The sequence below is a fragment of the Capsicum annuum genome, unplaced genomic scaffold (genome assembly GCF_002878395.1).
Source record: "Capsicum annuum cultivar UCD-10X-F1 unplaced genomic scaffold, UCD10Xv1.1 ctg1705, whole genome shotgun sequence".
Taxonomy (NCBI): domain Eukaryota; kingdom Viridiplantae; phylum Streptophyta; class Magnoliopsida; order Solanales; family Solanaceae; genus Capsicum; species Capsicum annuum.
In genome coordinates, this window is record NW_025822685.1 from 170760 (window position 1) to 181600 (window position 10841).

Sequence of the window (10841 nt, forward strand, 5' to 3'; positions counted from 1 at the left end):
TCGCTTGAAAATGGTTAAGTCTAGGGACTTTGAATGGGATTTTGTTGTTTAGTATTTGGTTTGTTCGGTGCCTTAGGCGCTTGAAAATAGTAAAGTCTAGGGACTTCAAATGGAATTTTGTTGTTTTGAATTTGATTTGTTCGGTAACTTAGGCGCTTGAAAATGGTTAAGTCTAGGGACTTTGCATGGGATTTGGTTGTTTAGAATTTGGTTTGTTCGGGGTCTTAGGCGCTTGAAAATGGTTAAGTCTAGGGACTTTGCATGGGATTTGGTTGTTTATAATGTGACATGTTCAGGGACTTAGTCGCCTAAAAATGGTTAAGTCTAGGGACTTTAAATGGGATTTGTTGTTTTGAATGTTGTTTGTTCGGTGACTTATTCACTTGAAAATGGTTAACTCTAGGGACTTTAAATGGGATTTTGTTGTTTTGAATTTGGTTTGCTCGGTGACTTAGTCACTTGAAAATGGTTAAGTCTAGGGACTTTGAATGGAATTTTGTTGTTTAGTATTTGGTTTGTTCGGTGCCTTAGGTGCCTAAAAATAGTTAAGTCTAGGGGCTTTAAATAGAATTTTGTTGTTTTGAATTTGGTTTGTTCGGTAACTTAGGCTCTTGAAAATGGTTAAGTCTAGGAACTTTGCATGGGATTTGGTTGTTTAGAATTTGGTTTGTTCGGTGTCTTAGGCGCTTGAAAATGGTTATGTCTAGGAACTTTCGAGGTAATTTTTTTGTTTATAATGTGACATGTTCAGCGACTTAGTCGCTTGAAAATGGTTAAGTCTAGGGACTTTAAATGAAATTTTGTTGTTTTGAATGTGGTTTGCTCGGTGACTTAGTCGCTTGAAAATGGTTAAGTCTAGGGACTTTGAATGGAATTTTGTTGTTTAGAATTTGATTTGTTCGGTGACTTAGACGCTTGAAAATAGTTAAGTCGAGGGACTTTGAATGGGATTTTGTTGTTTAGAATTTGGTTTGTTCGGTGACTTAGGCGCTTGAAAATAGTTAAGTCTAGGAACTTTAAATGGGATTTTGTTGTTTTGAATTTGGTTTGTTCGGTGACTTAGGAGCTTGAAAATGGTTAAGTCTAGGGACTTTAAATGGGATTTGGTTATTTAGAATTTGGTTTGTTCGGTGTCTTAGGTGCTTGAAAATGGTTAAGTCTAGAGACTTTAGAGGTTATTTTTTTGTTTATAATGTGACTTGTTCGGCGACTTAGTCACTTGAAAATGGTTAAATATAGAAACTTTAAATGGGATTTTGTTGTTTTGAATGTGGTTTGTTCGGTGACTTAGTCGCTTGAAAATGGTTAACTCTAGGGACTTTAAATGGGATTTTGTTGTTTTGAATTTGGTTTGTTCGGTGACTTAGTCGCTTGGAAATGGTTAAGTCTAGGGACTTTGAATGTGATTTGGTTGTTTAGAATTTGGTTTGTTTGGTGTCTTAGGCGCTTGAAAATGGTTAAGTCTAGGGACTTTAGAGGTGATTTTTTTGTTTATAATGTAACTTGTTCGGCGACTTAGTCGCTTGAAAATGGTTAAGTATAGGGACTTTAAATGGGATTTTGTTGTTTTGAATGTGGTTTGTTCGGTGACTTAGTCACTTGAAAATTGTTAAGTCTAGGGACTTTGAATAGAATTTTGTTGTTTTGAATTTGGTTTGTTCGGTGACTTAGTCGCTTGAAAATCATTAAGTCTAGGAACTTTGAATAGGATTTTGTTGTTTAGAATTTGGTTTGTTCGGTGACTTAGGCACTTGAAAATGGTTATGTTTTTTTGACTTGATCTAATTAGTTGAATCTGATTGATTTTATAGATGAAACCTGATTATAGATAGATATATAACCGAAACAATGATAATAGAATGAGTATTAGGGAGGAATTTGTTGAGGGTGTCAAAAGATTTGTTGAACATGCTAATACACTTGATGTTTGGACACGTTTTCGGGTAATTCATTGTCCTTGTGTTAGGTGTAATGGTATAAATCTTGTGAGTGAAGAAGAGGTAAAGGAACATCTTTATAGAAAGGGGTTTCACAAGGACTTTTTAAGAATATGTGGTATTCATTGTGATGCTGCGCAAAATAACTTTGTTGTTGGAGAAAGTAGTAGGTCTGCAGGGCAGAATGAATATCAAGATACTAGGATGACAGAAATGGTGCACGCTTCTTTTGGGATGCAACACGGGGTTGACTTTAGGGAAAATGTTGAAGATGTTCCTAATAGCAAAGCGGGCAATTTCTACGAAGAATTGCATCCTGCTAGTCATCCTTTTTTTACGGGTGTTCATACTCTCGTTAGATTATTAAGTATTAAATCTGACTGAAATATTACGAAAGGAGGAATGGACTCAATTATAGACTTTATTAGAGAGTTAGTTCACCCCGACTTGGAGGTTTTTGGTTCTTTCTATAAGGCAAAAAAATTAGTGTCAAGGTTAGGTCTCTCTTCGGTTAGAATTGATTGTTGTGAAAATGATTGCATGTTATACTTTAAGGGAGATGCTAACCTAGAGTTTTGTAAGTTTTGTCAGCACTCTAGATATAAGCGTGGTTCTACTGGGAAGAAAATTGCTATTAAGGCAATGCATTATTTACCTCTTATACCAAGGTTAAAGAAGTTGTATGTTTCCTACAGCTCAGCTCCTCATATGAGATGGCATAATGAAAATAGAAGGTCCCCTGGTGTTATGTGTCATCTATCTGATAGAGAGGCTTGGAAGCATTTTAATGCAACTTATCCATATTTTGCAGCTGAGCCACAAAACATTCGATTGGGATTATATGCGGATAGGTTCTCTCATTTTTCAATTGGTGGTGCACCATATTCATGTTGGCCTGTATTTATCACTCCTTATAATCTTCCTCCTGAAATGTTAGTGACTAGTCCCTATATATTTCTAAATTGTGTTATTCCCGGCTCGCGTAATCCAAAAGGCGGAATAGATGTGTACTTGCAACTTTTGATAGATGAACTTCAGATTTTATGGCATGAGGGAGTTGAAACATGGGACATCTCTCTTAAACAAAATTTCAATCTGCGTGCATATCTAATGTGGACTGTTAATGATTTTCCTGCTTATGGAATGTTGTCAGGGTGGATGACCACTGGAATGTTGGCTTATCATACTTCATGGAAAAAACATAATCTTTGACATTGAGACTTAGCAGGAAAAATTCATGGTTTGATTGTCATCATTGTTTCTTGCCACCTGATCATGAATTTAGGAGACTCAAGAATGCCTTCAGAAGGAATAGAAGGGAATATGATGGTCCACCTCCAATGCTGTCTGGTCATGACATCTAGAAAATAGTTCAGGATTTGCCTAAAGCCAATGAGGAACGATTGTACAGGCTTGATGGATATGGCGTTTTGCATAACTGGAATAAGCAAAGTATATTTTGAGAGTTAGAATATTGGCCAGATAATTTACTTAGAAATAATATTGATGCCATGCATATTGAGAAGAACTACTTTGACAACTTGTTCAACACAGTTATGGATGTCACCGGCAAAACAAAGGATAATCCTAAGGCCAGACTTGACTTACCAGATATTACAACTGCAGAGAATTACACTTACAGCAGGGACCCAACGGCAATGTTCTTAAGCCCAAGGCTAGTTTTACATTCAAGTTGGACCAAAAGCATCAAATATGTGAGTGGGTTCAAAGTTTGAAGATGCCCGATGGATATGCCTCAAATTTGGGAAAGAGGGTTGATATGACTCAATAAATCTTGCATGGAATGAAAAGCCATAATTATCATGTTTTCATAGAGAAATTACTTCCAATTGCTTTTATTGGTTTACCTGAAAACATATGGAAACCAATAGCAGAGATCAGTTTATTCTTCAAAGACTTATGTGCCACCACATTAATAGAAGAAAATCTGGCGCGAATGGAAAGTAATATTGTTGTTATCACCAACAAGCTGGAGAAGATTTTACCGCTTGCGTTCTTGATGTGATGGAACATCTTCTCATTCACCTTGTACACAAAGCTCGGCTAGGCGGTCCAGTTCAAACTAGGTGGATGTATCCATTTGAACGGTAAGCATTTGCAACGTATTTAAATGCATACATATCTTTTTTAAAGATAGTAAACATCTAACCTTAATATTGTATAGGGAAATTGGAAAATAGAAAAGGGATCCCAAAAATAAATATAGGGTGGAAGACTCTATATTTAAGGCATATCTTGCGAGAGAAACTTCTCAATTTTGTTCATACTACTTTCGTAATGAAGTTGCTTGTTCAAGAAACCGACCGAAACATCATCAGGACGATGTAAATGAGCCTCATTTACAACCGATATCAATTTTCAATCAATCTGGTTATAAGGCTAAAAAAATATACCTCGCCGGCTCTCTCCCACGGAGTGCAAATTAGTAACTTTGAATATCTTGCTGAATTGCCCCAAAAATGAGCCCTTTCTAAAGTAAGGAGATTCAAATTTTAACATATCTTGTTTGTTTACTCATTCCCTTAAAGAAACTAATTGTGTATCCCATGTTGGATGTTCAGTTTATTTAAGACACAATTCCACGAAAATCAACTGTATGCATCCTTTGTATCATGGTTTAAAAATGAGGTTCGTCAATGTATTAATGTTTCTACAAAGCTTAAATATTTACACATTCCTCAACTAAAATATATATATATATATATATATGTATGTATGTATGTATGATATTTTTAGGTACACCTTTCACCAAATGCAGCCACATACAATAATCTCGTGAGAGATATTTCTTTGGGTCCAGTCAAAGCTAATGCAATGTCCCAATACAAAATAAATGGGTTTAATTTTTCTACCGACCAACACTCCAGGTCAAGGAAAACAAATAATAGTGGTGTTTGGGTTAAGGGTGATGATGATGTTAATTACTTGGCATCATACACGAGATCTTAGAATTGGAGTATGCTGGTTTCCCAATAAAAAAAATTATCCTCTTTTGATGTAAGTGGTTTGATCCAAGCACAGCAGGCACAAGAGTACATAAGGAGCATAACATCATTGACGTAAAGCACAATAGGTCGTATCCTATTTACGATCCATTTGTTCTAGCGCAAAATGCTAAACAAGTGTATTATGCTCCTTATCCTTTATGTAATGACAAGTCTGATTGGTGGGCTGTAATAAAAACAAAGCCTATAGGCCGGGTAGAAGTTGAGAATGTGCTGGAGACTACGTATCAAAATGAAATGCAGATTGATCACCAACTAGTGGACGTTGAATTAGTAGATGATTTGAATCACCCAAAAAATATATTTAAAGAAGTTAATATTACCGAAGAAGAGGCTGAGTGGGTAGGAGATAAGGAAACCTCCGAAGAGGGTGAATGGTTTAGTGGAGAGTCTTCAGAAGATGAGGATTAGTTGTGTAGGTTGTATTTATTATGTATTGATGTCTTGATACTTTGTACTATATATTTACCTTTATGTTTCTTGTTTAAGATTGATATGTAATATACTGTTTAAGTTTGTTGTTTCCACTTTTCCATGATTTATATAGTAATAAAAATATTCTTGTCTATATTTTGTGTTGTTGGGGCGGTTTGAAATATGAATTCGTAACTTGAAATTACTTACTTGGAATGTTTTCTTATTTATATATTCATGTTGTAGTAACTAACTACTTGTTAACATAAATTAGATGTCAGGCAGCTATGACAAAGGTAAGGGAAAGGTAGGTACTATGAAACCAAAAAAGAAAAAACAACCTCCTTCTTATAGACGACCGACAGGTATTCATATATCTGAGGGTCGGTGTGCTGACGGGCCAGGACGACCCTTATATTCTAGGTCGTCCGAGGATTTGATACCTACTCCTATGTATGTGGGGCCACTACATGGGTCTACACTAACCCATTCTGTTTTGATGACCGTGCCACCACCAGCACAGTACTATCGGACGGCCGCTGGCCCCTCCATATATCTACCATCATCGATACCCTCCTGCAGTAGTCACACAGCTTCGCACAATGATTCTGCTGGATCTATTGGGTTGTCGAATCTTCAGCTTGGAGGCACTCTATCTGCTACTTCAGATCCGCCCATGCCAGTGCATCACCATCATTTACTAGGCAGCCAGGAGATAGTGATGATTCTGCAAGGATTTATATTATTCCAGTTGCGAGAGGGTAAGATTTCTAAATATAATAACGTTACTCATTTTTTCATTACTATTTGATTATTCTCGATGAAATTACTGTTTGATCTTGTGTTGTAGGTTTAGGTCGGATGCTGGAGTTGGACAAACAGCGCGAATATGCATTAGTCGGCACTTCAACGGCTACTGGACAAGCTGGCAAATGGTTCCAGAACTTGACAAGGAGAGAATGTTTAAAGAATTTAAGGTAAGGATTTAACTTATCGACTACTTATTAATAATTTGTTAGAACACAAGATTGAATATTATATTTTGGTTTTAGAAATTTTACTGGTGGGATGATGCAAATTAATTTCTTATAAAGAAGAACTTTTTCATAAGATGTAGAGCCAGATTTAACGATCTCTTGGATTATGACCGAAGGAAATCGGTAAAACCTAAGTGGATTCCTCAACCCATGTGGTCACTGTATCAGTGCCATTGGAATAACCCAGAATACCAATTATTAAGGGAAAAAGGAAAGAGAGCTTGGGCATCATCCAAGGGTGGCTCCTTACATACTGTGGGTGCCAGAAGTACTCTTACTGTGAAGGAAAAATTGGTATGTAACTTTTACAATTTTAATTCTTTGTTTATATTTAAATTTTTTTAATATTTGAACGTTGATAATTTTTTCATATGCAGGAAAAAGAACAGGGTAGGGAACTACTAAATGATGAGATTTTCGACGAGACTCGTCTGAGAAAGAAAAAAATCCGACTGATGAAGATATCTGGGTTGAACCTCGTGCAAAAGTTGTCCACGTAAGAAACAAATTTTGAATTTATAAATCTTTTTCTCAAAGTTGATATTATTCAATTATAACTACTTTACTATTTTTTGACTGTTAGTATTAACTTTGCTTCAAATTTAGGACGAATTTAGGCGTCTTGTTGGTGAGTATTGTAGTAGTCATCCTCCTGAAAGTTAGGGTGACTCGATACCCCAGCATGTACGGAATGAGTTATGAAAAAAATCTTCGGGTCCTGCAAATAGAGGTCATTTCTACGGATGTCACACAAAATTTTTTGGCGATAATATTAGGTGTTCTTCCGGCCCTGCATACTCTAGCTCTTCGGTTGATACAGAAACCATTGTAAGACTACAAAATATGATTTCTCAACTCACTGAAGAGTTTGTTGAACAAAAAGAGGGGTATGCTGAACAGAGTGCTAGGCAAAAGAAGATGGAGAAGGCAACAACATCACAAATCAGGATGCTACAGCAGCAGTTCAATTCTTTCATTCAGGCTGCGGGGTTATTCCTCCGTGTCCTGGTGATGCAGTTTGAGCTGCAAAAGGTCTAGGCCCTCTAGATGATTTCAGCACGGATAATGATATGGAAGACGAGGACGAATTCGATGATGATGGTGGCTGTTAGTTTTATTATTTTTGTATGTCTTGTACTTTAAATTTAGACATTTTGTTGTTTGAAACTATTGATGTAGTTTTTTCGTATTCACCTTTCTTGGACATTTTGTATGTGTTGTACACTTTTGAAAATTTCCATTTGATTTTTTGTTGTTGTTGTTGTATTTTCATTTTGGTTACTGTTGTATATTGTTGTTGTTGCATGCTGTATTTGAGTTTTCAATTTTATTTTTTCAATTCCCACAACAATCGACCACAAGTGGTCGATTTTTAAATATTTTTTTGGCAGAAAACCGACCACAAGTGGTCGATTTTTTATAAAATTAATTTATTAATTATAATAAAAACCAATCAATTGTGGTCGGTTTTAAATTAAATTAATTGATTAATTTATTAAATAACCGACCACACGTGATCGGTTTTTTATTAAATTAATAAATTAATTTTATAACAAACCGACCACTTGTGGTCGTTTTTTTTCCTAAAAATATTTTTTCAATTTAAATTAAATACTAATTAATTTTAAAAATAAATATATATTTTTAAAAAAATCGACCACTCGTGGTCGGTTTTTAAAAAGTCACCGCTATTTTTCCGACCACAAACTTTGATCGATTTTATGGTCGAAATTTGGGGAAAACCGACCACTGGTTGCCGATTTTTGTGGTCGTTTTTCCTAAGTAGTGGGAATTTAAGACATGGTGTTTCAAAAAGATTACTAGAAATGAGTTAGAAAGATGTGAACTAAAATGATTGTGGAGGTTTCAATTAAAAGTGAATCTTTATGTTTCTTCAGATGTGTTCTCGTGAAAAAGACATTACCGACTGCTACTATGATAAACGTGGGAAGCAAGCAACAAATCTCCGAGCTCTTCTTTAAGGCCCACCTGTCCATCTAAACCAGGATCTACACTTTTACTTTGCACATATATTGTACAGCACATATATGACATATTTGGATTTTACTTTCTTGACAGACAATTTTTCTTTCGATAAGTTCGGGAGAAAATGTCATGTTGCCGTACAAGAAAGGATGCAGAATACTTAAACTTATGCTTGAACGAGTTTAAGATGGGTCCACTTGGTGCCATTAGCTAGTGAATACTTTTTTAATTGGTAAATTTCTTGTGTGTGAATCTATATATTACATTCTAATAGGTTCATTACTGGTAGACTAACCTTGCGATCAATGCAATGGGTTTCTTTATGGAGAAAAGTTAAGTAGTTTTTTCAAATTAAGCTCGGAGTTCGGATTGAAGAATTTACAGACCGACGTAATCTCTTAAATCAACTGCTTGCGACGTTCTTTGGTAGTGTATCAGCAAAGTGAACAAACAATTATATTGATCATAATCTCGTGCTCAGCACAAGTACGGGCCATCTAGTTTTGAATATTTCTTGAGAGTTGGGAAAAAAGGCAATAGTTTATGCCTCTCCCCTCTTAGATCAAAAAACTTAATTCCCTCCATGCATCTTTAGTTGTCTAGTATATTAAAAATATTTGTTTATCTTTATTGATACAATTCAAAAAATGAAGAGATAATTTATTATTTTGTCGTGCTATTAAATATTATTCATTTACCAACGTTTAGATGACTTACATAATTAATAAGAGTGATATAGTAAAATTACTACTCCATTTATTGTTTCTTGAAGAGTGTAAGTCAAATATGAACAAGTAAAGCTGGACAGAGAAATAGTTGGGGGAACTGGGACGACGAAGACGTATGTTCTTTAGTCAATCAAGGTTAGTTATGGTTGCTTCAAGTCTACTTAATTTCAACTTTATTTTAAATACGAATTGATTGATCAGCAACCTAATTATAATACAAGTGGATAAATATTAATTATTGAAAAAAAAAAAAAAACTGATATGCAGTTACAATTTCTTATAAATTTGGTTATGTATTAAAATGCTCTTGTAAGATGGACCTTACCATTGAATTGGTAGTGGTTGATGCACCTAAGACGTTAAGTAACCTTGGAATATTGACACATGATATTTTACGGCATCAACATAAACCTTATCCTAGTATTTATTCCTAAAAGTGTATACAAAAGTTAATAAGCAAAGCTTAATACTTGTTTCAGGTTGCAAATCCTGTTACAATAGACGAGATCAAAGGTTACGAATACAGAGAATACAACTTCAACATGTCCCTATTCTGGTCACCCAATTTAGTAAGAATGGAAAAGACCGTTTATTTATATCTGGATGAAATAGATGAATCTTGGACGATAAAAATCGAAAGTTTCAATTATGTGATCATATCTGCTGGCCACTGGTTCTTCCATCCAGCCATGTTTTACTTAAACCATAGCCTCATTGGTTGTCAAGACTGTCTCCGATCCCATGTTAGTCGTTTGGCAAAATCGCATTTCAGTTATCGACAGGCATTTTGAACAGATTTCCGTGCCATTAATAACCTCAAAAACTATAAGGGTGTGACATCTTTAAGGACATTTTCACCAGGCCATTATGAGAATGGAACTTGGGAAGAAGAGGGAGATTGTAATAAGACAATGCCCTTTAGGAGGAACGAGAAAGGAACGAGAAAGTATAGAATGATTATAACTTGGAGTTTTACAAGATTCAATTGCAAGAACTTGAGATTGCACAAAAAGAAGGGAGAAAGAGAGGTTTGAAATTTGGGTTGTTAGATATAACACGACCCATCATATTGTTGAGACCAGATGGTCATCCTAGAAATAATGGCCATTTCCCAAAGATTGGAAAGCCTAATGACTGTGTTCACTGGTGTTTGCCGGGACCTATTGACATTTGGAATGATTTCTTACTAGAATTGTTAAAAAGAGAGGGTAAATTGGCTTAAAAGTGGTCAGTAGATCTTCCAAAAAGGATGATAGCAAATAATTAATTTGCATGAACAATATCTCTCTCTTATTGTTTTATTGTGCTGGGCCTTTTTGAAAGAGAACCTCTTTTCTAATGATTCTTTAGGATTATTACTTGGTTTAAATGATACGATCTTTGCATTGGGAATGTAGTTTAATCTATGATAATTAAGTTAATTGTCATTTTTGACTTATTGTGAAATAATTTCATGAATATTAGTCATGAAACGATGGAATTTACTAATTAATGGCTTAAATTAAGTTGCTAAAATAGCCTTGTTTTAAGTTCTTTTTGTTGAAAATTGAAAATTGAAAATTATATTCAACCACGTGTTGAAATATAAATAAACTAGTTTTTGGATTGTAGAACTAGAATCTCTACTAGAACTTTTGCTAAAATCATTTCACTTTTTATATTATATTTTTACTATATAGAAGAGTGAGTTGGAGGACGGTCAAGGGCAAAATT

At 35.0% G+C, this 10841-nt stretch overlaps 1 pseudogene; it reads left to right on the forward strand.

Annotated features, from left to right (window-relative positions):
- LOC124890373 overlaps positions 1-10350 on the forward strand; it is a 20577-nt pseudogene extending 10227 nt beyond the window's left edge.
- Positions 10351-10841: the final 491 nt, after the last annotated feature.